The sequence below is a fragment of the Vicugna pacos genome, chromosome 25, assembly GCF_048564905.1.
Source record: "Vicugna pacos chromosome 25, VicPac4, whole genome shotgun sequence".
In the NCBI taxonomy this organism is placed as follows: domain Eukaryota; kingdom Metazoa; phylum Chordata; class Mammalia; order Artiodactyla; family Camelidae; genus Vicugna; species Vicugna pacos.
In genome coordinates this window covers 27,205,587-27,222,342 of record NC_133011.1, presented here as the reverse complement: position 1 = coordinate 27,222,342, position 16,756 = coordinate 27,205,587, and the positions used below count along the sequence as shown (strand labels likewise).

Sequence of the window (16,756 nt, the reverse complement as noted above, 5' to 3'; positions counted from 1 at the left end):
TATTACTGTTGCCTTCTAATTTTAGTCACAATTTTTAAAATAAATTTGTTTTCCAATTTTTGTAATTACTATTTCTATTTATACTTATTTGAAAAGACTTTTAAAAAACATCAATTTGGTTTTTAAAGGCTAGGCAGTGCTCATTGTATTAGTTATACATTGCTGTACGAGATTACCCCAAAACATAGTGGCTTAACATAAATATGTTTTGTGTCACAGTTTCTGAGGACCAGGAGTTCTGGAGCAGCCTAGGGAGATATTTCTGGCTCAAGATCTCTCATGCAGTTGTAATCAAGCTTCTACCTGGGGCTGCATCATCTGAAGTCTTGACTGGGGCTGGAGGAACCAGTTCTAAGAAGTTCTACTCACCTGGGGGTTGGCTAGAAGTCTCAATTCCTTGCCATGTGGGCCTCTCCACAGGGCTGCCTAAGTGTTTCAAGACATAGAGCTGGTTTCCTCCAGAACAAGTGATGAGAGAGGGAAACCTAAGCTAGAAGCCACAGTCTTTTATGACCCAGTCTTAGAAGAGATAGTCCATCCTCTTTTGCCCTCTTACATTGTGAGAGGGTACTGTACAGGGTGTGAAAACCAGGAGGTGGAAAAAGGACCTTCTTAAGGATTATTTTTTGTTGAATGTGTACTTAAGGTGTTTTTAAAATGAGATTGTTTTTACATATAGCGATAAGGGATGTCATATTGAGGTGAACAGAGCAGTTTTTCTATCAGTGTTAGATTTTAATCAGCTTGCATTTTTTTGTTTCTCTGTGTAAATGGTAATTGTATGTTTTAATTTTTTTTTACCATTTATGTACATCCATATAGATACACCATATAATTCTAAACTTTAATCTTGTAGCTCCCCACATTTTGCGATTATTTACTTAAGGGAGGATGAGGAGCTTCATTTTAAGAACTTGCCATATACCATATTTAGAATACTTAAAAACAAGTAAGATTTTTTTATGGAATTCCCATCCACTAGGGACTCTTAACAAGAGTATCCCCATTTTTCTCAGCCCTTTGTATAGGTTTATGTAAGAAAGTGGCAGCATTAACTATTAGCCTCTGGGATGAATTGGAGATAATCTTGGCTTTTGCTCAAAGAGAATATGAAAGAAGGCAAGAAAACATTTCGTACTCTAAATTAAGATTTGTGAATAAAGATATTTCAGTGCCTTGGCTGAAATAGTAAAAGGAAAGTGTAGCCCCAACTAGACCCTGCAAAAGGAGAAGAACCAGAATGAGGAGAAGTATGAATAGAATCAGGAGGAGTTAGAGATCCCTAATAAGCTGAGAGCTTCTATTTCTTGGGCCTGGATAAGTAAATGAAGCTTTTTTACAACAAGTTATTTTTACCAATATGGGAAGAACCTAATTAGGGCAATGTATTCCAATAAGCTTAATTCTGAATACTTTATAGAGTTACTGGGCATGTTGGAATAGCCTTACATAGCTAGGGATTACTGCCTAGAAAACAGGTAATGTAAATAGGATTTTTCTCTTCCATTATAAAATGGATATATTTCTACTTAATAATCTTTAATCATCATGTAACATATAACTTGAGATCCAGAGTTATACATGACAACAACATTCCATTATATCTCATGATTTTGTGGATCAGGAATATAGGCAGGACTTGGGTGAATAATTTGTTGTTTCATGTGATATCTGTGGAGATCACTCGGTAAGCAGCTGGCAGGTGAGCTGGCCACAGGGTCCAAGATGGCTTCACTCACTTGCCTGGCACATTGTTGGAGATGGCTGTAAGGCTGGGCTCAACTGGAACTGTTGGGCATAGTAGATGCATGTGATCTCACTAGTATGACAGTCTTAAAGTGGGTCAGGACTCCCAGAGAAAATATTCCAGGAGAGCTAGGTAGAAGCTATAAGACTTTGTGTCAGTTTCCTATGGCTGCTGTAACAAATTATTACAAATACAGTGTCTTAAAGCAACACAAATTTATTCTCTTAGCATTCTGGAACTCCGAAGTCCAAAATTAGACTTAAGGAGCTAAAATTAAAGTGTCAGCAAGGCTCTGTCATTTTGGAGGCTTCAGAGGGAGAATCTGGTCCTTGTCTCTTCCAGCTTTTGGCATTCCTTGGTTCCTGGCCACATCACTCTAATCTCCGTTTCATTGTCACATCATCTTCTTCATTGTCCTTTTTGCCTCTCTCTTAAGGATGCTCATGATTACATTTAGGACCCACCTGGATAATCCAGGATAATCTCACTCTCTCAAAATCCTTAATTTAATCATATCTGCAAACTCGCCTTCGCCGTATGAGATAATGTATTCACAGGTTGGAGGATTAGGATGTAGACATACTTGAGGGACATTATTCAGCCTACCACACACATTTATGCCCTAGCCCTGGGAGTCCCAGGACACCATTTTTTGTTGCAAGCTATCAGTCAAGCAAGTCACTCAGGCCAGTCTAGAGCCAAGGGAAGAGAAATTAGGAGATATTCCGTGTAGGTGACCATTACTATTAACTGTAGCTTGTTCCTTTATATTGGTACATTGAAAAACTTAATCATTTCTGTAGGGCATTTTGTATTATATCTTTTTGTATTAATGCATACCAGTAACATATTAGGTTTCTGATAGTTTGCTTTTCTTAAGACTTTTGAACGTACGTTCTTACACTGAGTGCCACTGTAATAAGTCCTATATATATATATATGTATATATATATATATAGGACCCTATCTATCTATCTATCTATCTATCTATCTATCTATCTATCTATCTGCATAGGACTTTTCTATATCAGGATTTCTCAGCCTTGGCAGTATTGACATTTTGGGCTGGATAATTCTTTGCTGTGGCAGCTGTCCTCCACATAGAATATTTAGCAACATCCCTGTCCTCTATCCACTAGATGCCAGTAGTACCTTCCCACTCTCCTCACCCTGAGTTTTGTCAACCAAAAATGTCTTTAGGCATTGCCAAATGTTTCCTGGAGGTGACATTGTGTTGCAGGAAGGGGAGGAAGTTAGCAAAATAACGCTGGTTGAGCATGGAATGCTCTGTTTCATATCAATATATAAACAGAAAAGGCTGTTGCTGTTTTTGTTTTTTTTTCAGTCCTCAGCCTTGTCTCTCTTCTTTTCCTGTCATCCACTGATACTTGCTATTATCAGCGTATTTTCTTTGCTTCTAGCTCATTTGCTTTATTTTACATTTATTTGTCTCTGGATAAGGACGGAAGAGTAATTCCTCATTTTTCCATCAGATTCTTCACCTCATTATCAAATAAATGAGCTTTGTATAACAGTTTTCCTTGATTGTGGTGTCCCTTGACTTCTAAGTTTTAACTAAATTCTAAATATTAGACACTTAGAAAATACGGCTTCCAGATAAGTGAAACACTGCTGTAGTTTAATTCACCAGTAATTTAGTGGTGTTCATTTCAGTAATTCCTATTTTCTGACTTTTTATAGCAATTGTGACAGGCAAATTTTTGTAAACAAATTGGTGGATAGGAACCTTGAGATAATATAAAGTCTGCAACTTTCTCGGGTCATCCAAAGGGTCAGGTGGGACTAAAGATAATGGATAATCTTGAATGTTGGGGATGATCTGATATTGAACCATTATTAGTGGCAACTGTTTCCATTTTTCTGAAAATAGTGGTGAGTTTGCATAAGCATACTCGTGTCTGTTTTTTTTCTTTTTTCTTTTTTGGTGTGTCAGAGGATAAAGCTAACTGAAACAAATAGGGACTAAATTCCTGAGTGCAGATTTTACTAGCATCTTGCTCAAGTCAGCTGAATTAATTAGTATGTAGATTTATAGGACTCTAGCCTTGTCTTTGACTCATAGGTTTATGTCTGCTTTAAGTTAATGAAAACAACTGCATAAAAGCAAGTAGTTACATGTTGAAATATAATAATGTAGTTACCTCAAACCATCTGGTAAATGAGAGGCTCTTCTAGACAAAGGACTTTGTAGGTAACAAAATGTCATTCCTCTTACCCTCTGAAACATTTACTTTGATGGTTTTTGATGGCAATGTATTGGAACATACTGCCTTTTTCTCTGCCTTAGTAAAAGTATAATGAGCACAATTTAGCTTCTACCAGATGCCAGAGTCCTTATATCCTGTGTTTTAATACAATGATTTTCTTTGGGGCTACTTACTTCTATTTGTAGATGTACTAGTCATCACACCAAATGCCTCCAGAACACTGTGCTGTTTCAGTTGGCATGCTTTTCAGACTGTGTCATAGTGCTGGGGAAATGTGTTGAGCCTCCCCCCCCCCCCCCCCCCCCGTGCCCTCAGACTATTCTGCTTTGTTCTGTCCTCCCTGTGGTTGTGGTAGACTTTTCTGCTGTGTAAGGAGGTCTGCTTCTTAGTATCTCTGTTATTGTTTCTGATGTCTGCTCTTTGTCACTCTTCCATAGTGGTTTTTTTTTTTTTCTTATTTTTCTTTCACTTTTTGTCTCTCTCTTCCTCTCTCTGAACCCCTTATGCTCCTGGATAGACACTTCAGAGTCATGGACCACTACTCTCTCTGTCTTTCCAACTAGCTAGTTGCATCTGTCACGCTGTTGTTGATCTCTGACTCCAGATCTCACCTGGAGGATCTTGTGTGTATTTTTACTAATATCAGGATTATGGATGTTCAGAGGATTGTTGTTTTAAACACCTAAAAGGTACTTAACTGAGGCATTTCTTTTTATTGGTCTTAAAGTTTCAGGGAAATTTAAATTAGAGTGGTGTCCTTTACTTGGTTTAGTTTATATTTTTTGTCTTCTTTCTGAGTTTTAAGATAGATTATTTAGGGCACTGTGTTATTAAAACATTTGTAATTTTAAAAACAGCCTGGTATTTTATAGCACAACTTCTGAATTTCTTTTGTATAATGTTTGTTACATTTTATGGATGACATCTCACTGCTACCACTATTGCTGTTGCTAACACCATCTTCATTACTGTTACTTAGAAATAATTGAATATTTGCTAATTAAGTGAGGTTTCATGTAATTACTTCTCTCGGAGAGAGAAGGAATTATCTCTATTCTATAGACTGAGATGCTGAGGCTAAGAGGAGCTTGCCCAGCATCCTAAAACCTGTGTGGCAGAGTAGAGTTTTTAATTTAGCTTTCTTTGACTCTAAAACCCCTGTTCTTGTTATTACATCTTTCTGGGTATTCATACCTGGGATTTTTAACACATGCTGGAAAAAAAGGTAACAACTCAAATGCTAAATATAAGTCACATGTGCTGATAACGTATCTTTTGTCTTCTGTATGTTTGCATAATATACAACATTCAATACAAAAGCAAATATGTCATTATTACTTTGAAATTAAGGGAAATCAAAATAAAATCAATATGCAAAAAAAGTTTATAAATTGTGAGAGGATTTTGAAAAAGTCAGAAAACTAGTATTTGGAACTTCTGTCATAAATCTCTTTCTAACCTTTACTCTAAGTTTTCTTTAGAGTTTTGAATGAGTTTTTTTTTTTAAAACATCTGACATGCTATTTATAAAAAAGCTTTCTAAACTTTGAAAATTTATTTATGTAACAACTATTTGTTACTCTCCCTACCATATAATAGGCACAATATTGAATGTTGGGGGTATGTCAGAGAATTAATTCAGCAAAATACTCTTGTGAGACATTTTTGAGAGGAAAGATATGAGCAATAAAGTAAATAAGTAATTATGGATAATGTGTGCTATCAGAATAAACAGAAGGACATTTACTTAAGATGGTTTGGGAAGGCCTTTGTTTAGGTAATATTTAAGCTGAAAATAAAGGATTTTGAAGAAGCCATTCATTCAGACAGGTGAAGGAAGAGCATTCTGAGAAGGAAAAGCAAATACCACGATCCTAAGAAAGAGACTTGGCATAGTGTAGGAATTAAAAGAAGGCAAATATGAGTGGAATGTAATGAACAGAGGGTAGAGTGGAATGGGATGAGATGGGTAGGTAGGTAGAAACGAAATCAATCAAGACCTTTCTGGGTAAACCATATGAAGGCCATTCAAGCATTTAAACGTGAGGGTGAAATAGTTGGATTTAAAGAGCCCCCTGACTGCCGTAGAAGAACAGATTGGAGGGTGCAGATGCATAAATTGGGAGACCACTTGGGAAGCTGTTGCAGTAGTCTAGGCTAGCGATGATGGTGGCTGAGACCAGGTGGCCACCTGTTTTTAGCTGCATTGTGTAGAAAATGTATAGGCCATTTATCAAGTAATGTCTTTTCATTTTCTTTGGTAAGAAGCTTATAGAAATCAAGAAGATGATTGGAAATTTCATTTTTCAAATTAGAATGCCTAAGAGCTAGGGAGAAGGGATATGGGGCTTTCGGTGCTAAAATTGAAACAGTCCCAGGCAAACTGGATGGTTGGTCACCTTACCTGCCCTAAGAGTGACAATATTTTTGCCCTTCTCACAGATTAAGGCTTCTGACTCATAGAAGAGATTGAGAAAGGGATCCGAGTAGAGTTTTTCATGACCCTTCTGCAGTCCTGCGTTTCCTCTCTTCTAGGTCCATACCACAATGGACATTTTCTTAGGATTCCCTCTTTAACCTTTTTTGTGTCTGGTGGAATTTCTGGTGAAAGGACCTGCAAGAAAGTGCAGACTCGCAAGTTTATTCCTACCCTAATGCCTTCACACTGTCCCGCCAGCCTTCACCCTGCCTTCACCTGTTCCCTTACTATTCTAGCTGAACTCTTCTTATGGTGTCTGGTTGCATCTGTCTCAAGTAAGCAAGTGCTAACGTCCCCTCTGTCCTTGCAAGGGCCTGCTTCTCTTTTGATTTAGGGCCAGTTGATTGCTCTGTGACATGAGTTCTCTTACCGATTCAAAATAAGCCATAAACTTGGATTTAGTTTTACTTTGTTTCACTGTCAGGGTGGGAGCAGTACTCTGTAGCTCTCTGTATCCCACAGTGAAAACTAGTTTACTGTACACATAAAATCATCTGGGATTTTTATTGAAATGCAGAAGCTATTTCAGTAGATTTGAGGGGGCCTGAGATTCTGCATTTCTAACAAGTTCCTAGTGATTCAGTGATTCAGGACCAGTATTTTGAATAGCAAGGTTATAGCAGGTGTTTTTGTTTTTAAGGTGAAAAAGAGTTGAAGTTATGTAGATAAATTCTGGCATGCTTGAATTGCAAAAGGAAACAGACAAGCAGATGTGAGAGTGATAATGTAAGATGTGGCATATTTTGTAAGCTGGCAGAATTTTATGTTTATGTGTAAGAAAGACCTTATGGTTAAAAAAATTATCATAGCATTTTTTCTACTCAAGGGGGCTTCTTAAAAACATTCCAAAAATGTGAATTGTTAGCACTGATTTTATAGTTATGCAATGATCACTTTTGAGTAATAAATGCTGTGGAATAGATATATTCTTTTTTGTTCATTTAACCTTGAATATGCTGTCCATTGGTTAAGTCTCATTTCTTCAGAGAATCCTCTGTCATACTTTTTTCTTCTGCTTTTCTTCATCCTGCTCTTCCTGTGCTTTCCCCACTTAATTTTGTATTACTTAAAGAATTCTGAAACAATCTAAAATTTATAGAAAAGTATTAAGTATAGCAGTTAGCTTTTTTCCCTTTCCCTGAATCATTCAAGAGTAAGTAGCTGACATGATGCCCTGTCATCCCTGGCACAGGCTAAGCTCCTTGAGAAGCAGTCTCTAAGGCAGGCAGTTTTTTCGGGAGTGCTGTTGGAATCCTCACCTTAGAAAGGAAAGGGAAGAAAGCAGATTCGGGCAGAGGTAGAAGTAAAGTGATACGATCTTAGTGGAAGCCTTAGCTGAACCTGAGGAGAGTTCTAGAGATAGGAATGACCCTCCAGTGTTGTCCTGAGTTGGGTGAGAGGTCTGGGCCTCCACCACTGAGAAAATGAGCTATTGGATGTGAACTGCCCTGAGCAGGGGGCAGGGCCTCAGGTGAGGCAGCTCCCCAGGAGGATTGTCTCTCAGGAAGGACTTCGGACAGCTAAGGATCGACTGCACCACAATGCCCGCTATGGCCAGAGTACTTTGGCTTATATTTCCTACAAACAAGAACATTGTCCTATATAGGCACAGTGTAACGTGGATACATTACTACCATCTTACACTCGTGTCATTCAAGTTTCACCAGTTGTCCCAATAATGCTCCTTTACCGCAGAACGATCCAGTCCAAAATTACATGTTGCATTTAGAATTTCCTTTATTTGAAACGGTTTCTCATCTTTCCCTTGGCTTTCATTATTTTGATCCCTTGGAGGAGTACAGACAGTTATTTTGTAACGTATACTTCAGTTTGGTTTTGTGTCTTTCCTCATGAAGAGATTCCAGTTATGGATCTTAAGCAGGAATATCACAGAAGTAATTTTATATTTTTTTATCCTAATAATATCAGTTGGCTCATGATTTTGATTTGTCTCTGATGATGTTAACCATTTCCAGGTTAACTATTTCTTTTGAACACTTGACTAAGTTACATTTGTCTGACTTACCACTATAAAGTTACTGTTTTCCTTTCTGTAATTAATATTTTGTGCAGAGATATTTTGAGTCTATGAAATATCCCATTCCTCATCAACTATTCAAGTTATGAATTTGTATCAATATATATACATGGATTCTTATTCTATTTAATGGGTTATAATTCATTACTATTATTTTTGATCTTCTAACAGTCCCGTATTTCACCAGTAGGAACCCCTTCAAGCTGGCTTCTGTGTCTTTTTGACGTGTTTCCATTACTCTTTGAGCGTTTCCTTACTTTCTAGCACCATAAGATGTTCTAGGCTTATCTTACACTTTTCCTGCCCTGGCCCTGGAATCAGCCATTCCTGTAGTGAGCCCTGTTTTTGTCAGTGTGGAATGGCATTTAGAAACCAAGACCTGGACATTAAGTGTGCTCATAGCTATCAGTGTGTTGATGTCCCAGGCCCCCACAGTGAACAGAGTTAGTAAATATATGAATATATATATTTATATACATAATAAATATCATATATATTTATATTTTTCCATCTGTTTACATCTATTATAAAATAAGAGTTCATAACAATTTTTCAAATTCTGATCCACCACCACAGGGTACATTCTAGCTTTTATCTTTCTATATTCCTAACTTTATTCTCTGATGGAAAAAATACCTGACTCCCATTATCTTTTTAGTATAATTATTCTTTTGATCATTCCTCCTATATGTCACCTGTATCCCATCACCACCATCAAATTTATCTCATTTTATTAAATGATTCTCTTTGTTTATTGCAGTCAGTCCCTGCTTTATACAGTTCCCATACGAATGAATTTTAGTAACTGTGCTTTAGTTAAATAACACCAGTCCATAACAAGGTTCAAATTTTATTTACCACAATAATTAACTGTGAGTAATTGCATGAAGTATTAACTTTGCTACTAGCCCCTCAGGCCACAAGTCACTGTAAAAACTTTTGTGCATTATGATTATGACTAATCATACCACTCTTTCATGGTCTGTCAGTGATCTGTCACTACTTATCTGTTGTTCAGTTTACACATAGACAGCAAAATATGTAGCTGTGTTGCCTCCTTGTCTCCCAGTGATAAACCTATAAGACATTTTTTAAAAATGGATGATCAAAAGGGAAGTGACCAAAAAGATGAAAATGCAGCAAAGCAATTAAAAGTGATAATGCTGAAGAGAAATTTTAATCAAATGTAAACGGGGTTGTAGAGGAAATAGCTGACTGTGGGAATGTTCACACTGCTGTTGAACTGCTGCCATTTGAGAGACTAGCTAGGCAGCCAGAGGAGCTAAGAGAAGGCAAACTTATAGACATAAATGAGGAAAGTGAGGAGGCTGTGATGAAAAGGATGAAGATGTTCCAGGGGAAATGACTCTGCTAAAAAATTCACTCACAGAGATATTTCATGGTATCAAAAATACGAAAGATAAAATGTGAGCTATTTCAGACTTAGAAAGGAGTGTGACAGGTCACCAAGGTGTAGAAAAGATGCTTGCTCCATACTGTAAGTTATATGATGAGAAAATGAGTGCTAGCACTATTGAAGCTACTTTTGATTTTTTTTTTAGCAAAGAAATGAAACACATTACTTCTTAGTGTTTCTTATATTTTAAATTACAGTATAGTACAGAAACAGTTTTAGTATTTTAAAAATTTCCCTCTATATTTATAACTGCTAGTAAGAGAATTTTTAATGGTTTGAAATAAAAAGTTTAAAGGTCATACAACAACTGTGATTTTTTTCCCGTTGGTCATTAAGATTGCTTTGAATGGTTTCAGCTCGCATTGTCATTTTATGTCCCCACACTACTGTGCAAAGTGAGGACTGCCCATATTCTAGTATGTTTCACTTCAAAATTTTGTAAACATTTTAAAATTTACATATATTTTATTTATGTAATTGCTTGAGTACATTGATTTGAAAATATTTTTAGCAGGCAGATATCCCAAACCCGAGATTGCCATTGTGAAGCGAGCGAAGGAGGTATCATCAGCAGAGACCCCTGATAGTTTTGGTATAGTACAATCTTGCAGTATTGATTGTTTGTCAGATGTTTATTGCAAGTGGAAAAGCATCTGTTTGACAGAACTTCTTGCTTGTTTGAAATAGAGTGCTTTGGTTATAATGATAGTCTTTTTTCTTTTTCTTTTTTTTTTTTTTTGAATCAGTGTTTTAGACTATCTACAGAATGTTTATTTTTATTATCTAACCCTAGACCTTGTAGATATGATGGACTAATAATTGCATGTTTAATTAACTGAAGAATTACATTTATGACCTTAACAAAAGACAAAATCACTTATATGTAATTATATTTAAATAGCGTATTTTAAAAGTTGTTGAAATAACCATAACAAGTGAGACATAGGAAGCAACAAAGATTGAATTTCTTTAGGATGAATGAATAGGACAAAAGGGCCACACACAGGGAAACCCTCAGAATATTGCAAAGGGAAAGTGTATTTAAGTAACTGAGCTTTAGGAATATGGATTTAAAAAATATACCCTTGAATAGTTTGAAAGCCTTATATAAGTTCATTTTAGGGCCATTCATGAAGGTTTTTTTAGATGCAGTCTCCATGCAGCTTGGTATCTAACTTATGTTGCATGCTGTGGTGGTGGTGGTGGTAGTAAAGGAATTGTGCTGAGTGTGCGTGTGTGTGTGGGGTGGAGGAGGGAAGAAGAAATGAAAATAAATGTCTCTCTGTCCATATTTTATTTTTTGATTACTATTTAATAGATGCATTGCCTAAGAAGTATAGCACAATGTACTGAAAAGAATCAGAAATATTTTATGGACCAATTGAAATTTTGTAAGGATAAAGGGTAAATATAACTCGGTTTTCTTAGGCTGTACGTATACTGTCAAGAGCAAAAAACTAGATTGTGAGAACCTCCAAGAAATGTAGAGGCTTAGGGTGTGTGTGTGTGTGTATACACATATGCACACATGTATGTATATATTAACATATTAGTGCATTGCAACATTCCCCTAGTTTGCTCTGCTTTGCCAGTTCTAATGTAATTCTGAAATTGAAAAATTTTAATCTCTGTGTGTGCAGAAGTCAAACGTTTAGTGAAAATGTCTTTTGAAGAGTAAAGTTTTAATTGTGAATTATTCTGGATTGTTTAAATAGCTCTCATTTTTAGGACAATGTAAGGGGAAAGGAATGATATTTATTCTATGTATGATGGCAAATTACATTACTAGGAGGTAAGGTTCTGCTGAACAATAACTAAACTAAAAGTAGGATTTAACCTTTCAGTGATCACCTTTTGAGACTCAGTCTTTAGTTGTATCCCCCTAATGCACTGCAGTGTGCTTCTACATGAATGTTTAGGTGGTACCTCTCTATTTTTTTTTTAAATCCTACTGGTTATACAATAAAGAAGAAATATAGAATCAGAATCTTAGAGCTAAAAAGGATCCAGAGACCTAAACTCATTTTATATAGCATGAAACTGATATATATATATAAGAGCAGGGATTAGTGTCAAGGTCTTTGGATTTTTAGTTCAGTGCTCTTTTCACTGTAATAAATTTATTCAGTATTAGCAGGGGAGATTAGCACTAGACTATAGGGTATCCAGTTGCTCTGAAACCAGAAACCATGTAAATTTCCCATTTAGAAATGTTGTATTTGGTAACCTTAATAAGTTAGTTGATTTCCTCCTCTTTCTTTTAACTTTGATGGAGTTTTGAAAATGACTTATCTGAAAGGGAATGATTTCTTAAGAGAGAAAAAAGGCAATTTGAAAAGGTATTAGTATTTTAGTTAATTGTGGTTTTACTTCAATTTCAAATATTAATGCATGACCAATGTTTTGACAATGTCTTTTACATATGATTGATTCTTGGTTCTTCTATGTCTTCCTATTGAGAATTTACTCATTGAAAGAGAAGTAGAACAAGAAAATGAGAATCTGGGTTCTAGACCCAGTTGTGTGTCCTTAAGTCAGTCACTTAACTACTCTGGACCTGAGTGGCTGGATATTCAAAATGGAGAATTAAGTCAGTATTTCTCAGTGGGCATACTCTTGGCTTCTGGCTGGATGATAATTCTTTATGAAAGACTCTCTTACGCATTGTAGCATGTTTAGAATCCCTAATGCCAGTAGCATTTCTCAGTCATTATCACATCCCCAAACAACCCTACATTTACAAGCACCTTCTAGGGTGAGGTACTACCCCATATTGAGAACCATTGGCAGATTGTTTCTAAGGATCCTTTCACTTCTAACATTCCATGAAGGGCTTCTTATACGGGGAATGATTGAAAGGGAAAAAGTCTTCATTGACTAAAAAAAAAAATCTCTGTTCCTTCCTAGTATTAAGCAATTTTATCTTAAAATGAATATTTTCTGGGGAATCTATGTCATTATATCCACAGATAGATCAAACACTAATGATGTTCCAAGGTGAATTATTATTTTTTCTAGCTCACTTTAAGCTCTCCATCTATAATATGATATATCCCTGTTATATATACTTAGTTACATGGTTTTTTAACTAAAAGTTTTATCATACTATCTCTATACCTAATAAGTAAAAGTAACAAGATCTGTTTTTTAAAAAAACTTGTACTGTTGTTTTAATATCTTAGCCTTTAAAAAAAGGGAAATTATTATGTATGGTAATTATTTTCCTTGTCTGTTTTCCTTTGGCATGAAGGAAGGGAAGGGATATAGTCTCTGTTAGGCAATGTATAAATTGTTTCAAGTATACAAGTTAGACGTGTAAAAGCAACCACAAATCAATAGTATGTTTGATTATCCTTAAAAAAAAAAACCTTGAAATGAGGGAAATAAATTACTGTATAGCTAGTATTTACTGTTTCTTAAGCCACAGTTAAAAAATTAACAGGTTACTACAGTAATGAGGTTAATAAAGGTGATGATTAATTGGGTACTGTCACTTTCCTCATCATTACTACTGGGCAACTCCTGTCCTCAGCTGTTATGACACTGGACTGCCTCACGCCAGGAATTGATTAGTTGCCCTTAAGTAAACTAGATATCAGTCTAGGTTGCAGTGAAGCCCCAGGTCACATGTTATGTTCCCCTGAAGGTTAATGTGGTGACAGTATTACATGATCTACATAAAAATTTATGTGCTAAATAATATGCATGTTGCAGTAAACTTTTAAATGCCGAATAAAATTACAAAATCACACTCAAATGCTTTCTTTTTTGGTCTTAGCTAAAGCATGTATTTTAAAAATAGCTAAAAGGTCCTTTTATAATTAATAGTCTTATTTTATAAAACAAGACCTGTTGAAATTTACTAAGTTAAAAAATTAAGTTGCTTTCAATTTCTAAAGTATTTTATTTTTTAATTTGGAATGTCAGTTTTTATAAGTACATTAGCCATATTAATTTGCTTCTTTTAAAAATTATTGCTGCATAGTTTTATAAACTCCTTTGGCGCATGTTTGATTTTTTGGACATTTAATATGATTTGCTTAAATTATTTTGCATACAGCATGGTTTGCATTTTAAGTTTGTGTTCTTTAATGTGTTATGTATTTGTTGTAAATTTAACCTTACCCATTGGAACTTTTGGTTCTATTAAAAGTCTAAGCAGTTATTCAGATGTTTAGAAATATGGGTAACTGAAACTTGTAGTCACATAATTGTTGCTTAAACATAATGGTTTCGTCTCTATTCTTTTCATAAATCTCTTTTTAGGCCAAATTGTATTTGTGTTGCCAAGGCTACTTCCTGTAATTTCTCAGGGAAGATGCTGGGATGGGGCCTAGAACAAATACTAGGTGGTCAAAAGATCAGAAAGAGTATTGAGTTTTTTGTAATGAAAGGGATGGTGTGCAATAAATTGCTCCTTTTGTGTTATTTCAGGGTTATGTTGCTTTGGTACTTTTCTTACTGTCTATTATAAATGATTCTGAATTTTCCCCTTGATCTATGATCTTATATTGATGTTTACACCCATGGTAATAGACTGAAATAAGTTACCACATTAGAATTATGATTGCCATGAAAGCGTGATAGAATATAAGACCTTTCTCTTTGTTTTTCAGATTTTCTTTTGTTTCAAGTTTGGATTTATACTTTGTAAAGTATGGTTGAATTTAATGGAAGGTTTAACAAGGAAAATGACAAATTATAGTTTTTATTAAATAATATAATAAAACTCACTCTATATGTCAAGGGATGTAATTTTTATTTTCCAGCACCACTATTGTAAACACATTTTGTTTTATATTGGAGACTAAAATGTAGATACTATAGGTGTTCACTTATTTTCTTCTCCCAGAGTATTTTGATTTTCAATTTAAGATGCACTTCTTGGTAGCATAACTTATTTAAAAAAGAAATACACCAGACGTAGCTTATTCTAAAGATATTCTAGAAACACTTGTTAATATTGGACTGAAGTTTTTTTTTAAATTATTTTTAAGGGGAACTATAATTAAGGAGGGATATACAAGTTAATTAAATTTTATAATAACCCCTCTGACCTGCCCTACCTATTTGTTGTATTGGAATCTTTTGCCAATTGAAATAACTTGGCAATTGATTGGGGCTTGGAAACATTTTTCAAGAATTTATTTAGTGACATTTTACCTATGTTCCAAAAACATTTTTAGTAAAGTGTAACATTAAAAAAAAATGCAACAAGATGGGAGTAATTTGACATACTTTTTCTGAGAGAAATTTTGCAAAATTTTTAGAATGTTTAAATTTATGCCTTTTTTTTTTTTTAACTTAATAGTGCCATTTAGGGATCTACCTTAAAGAACTTTCAGGGAAACATAAAAAGATTTAGGTACAGGTTTATATATATATGTGTTATTTGTAAATGTGAAAAAGAATAAAGAATAAATATCTAGTCATAGGGTATTACACTAAATATGTATCATATGATGAAATAAAATATCACCAAAAAATTATTGTCTTAAAAAATTTAAAGGGAAAATATTCAACATATAGTGCTTTGTGATAACGGCAGAATACAATTTTGTGTATACCTCTTTATAGAAAAAAAGATTGAAGGATAATACATCAAAATGTTTATTTCTGATAAATTATGGGTGATTTTAATTTTTTTGTTGTTTTTCTGAATTTTGTTAACTTTCTATAATAAATATGTATAACCTTCTTAGTTGAAAAATGTAATTTATTCCTTTAGATAAAACCAAAGGAATTTAGTTATTTTAATTGTTATTTTCTAATTTTTACTTAAAGATTCCTCTTAAGTTAAAAAATCTCAATATTCTCATCCTTTTGATATATGTAAATATGAATAAATAAATGTTGTATAAATTATGTATATGTGTATATATAAATGTGGCTTGTTTAATGTAAGATGTTTGCAGTAAATTTCCACTGTAGCAATCAGTTTTGACTGAGAAGCACAAAGGCACACGTCATTGTGTGGTTAGCTTGCAGGCAGTTGTTCTATTCTCGGAGGTTCTATTCTAAAACTTGCATGTTGTGTATTCCTGAAAAGCACAACTTAAAAGAATTTTCTACTTTATTGTAAGCATTAATATAAAGGTAAATTTTAGTATGTTTATAGTACTGATAAAAATATTTGAATATATAAGTTACAACTTAGTTATGAAGTATTCTAAAACATTTTGGTAAAACCTAGTAGGAATTTTTCAGAATTAAAGCAACTATGAGCTTTAAAATGGTAATATTTATTCTTCTATGGTTAGAAGTCATATGGTCATTGAAGTAGTGTAGTATAGGCTTGGTTGTAGGAGTACCGTCCCAAATATATGTCCTAGGAAAAGCTGCTTCTTAATCTTACCAATCAGAAAACTATTATTGTTAATTTTTCAGTACAGGAGTTAAAAAAAATATTAACTGGAATTCAGCTTATTAGAGCCTACAGTTAGCCAATTTCCTCTCTCATCAGATGCCATATTAAGTTTTGGTTTTGGGTTTTGGGTTTTTGTTTTTTTAAGACAGTGTTAAATAATTGATCAGGAATTTATTTTAACATAAACTTTTAAAACATGGCCTGGGATATGGAAACCTTTAGATCTGTGTCCTACAGCAAAACCTGGGAACCCCTGGCACAGCTGGAGATGTTTTCCATTCACCTGGTTTTCCCATAGTGCTTAGCATTGTGTTATGTATTAAGAGGCATCTGTGTGTACAAGGGAATCTGATCCCAGCGTGTCAAGTTTCAACCACCCAATGGCTGATCAGCAAAGAAACATAGGAGAGGATCTAGAAAAAAAACAGTTCCCAGCAACTCATGCCCCAGATCTAGGGAGTCTCTTTCTTGTGTGGCCCT

The 16,756-nt window shown here is 34.7% G+C and overlaps 1 protein-coding gene across 1 annotated transcript in view; it reads left to right on the top strand.

The window, feature by feature from the left end:
• The window catches only part of TMEM65 (transmembrane protein 65), a 41,185-nt gene that overhangs the window by 3,662 nt on the left and 20,767 nt on the right, over positions 1-16,756 (top strand). The window lies entirely within an intron of this gene.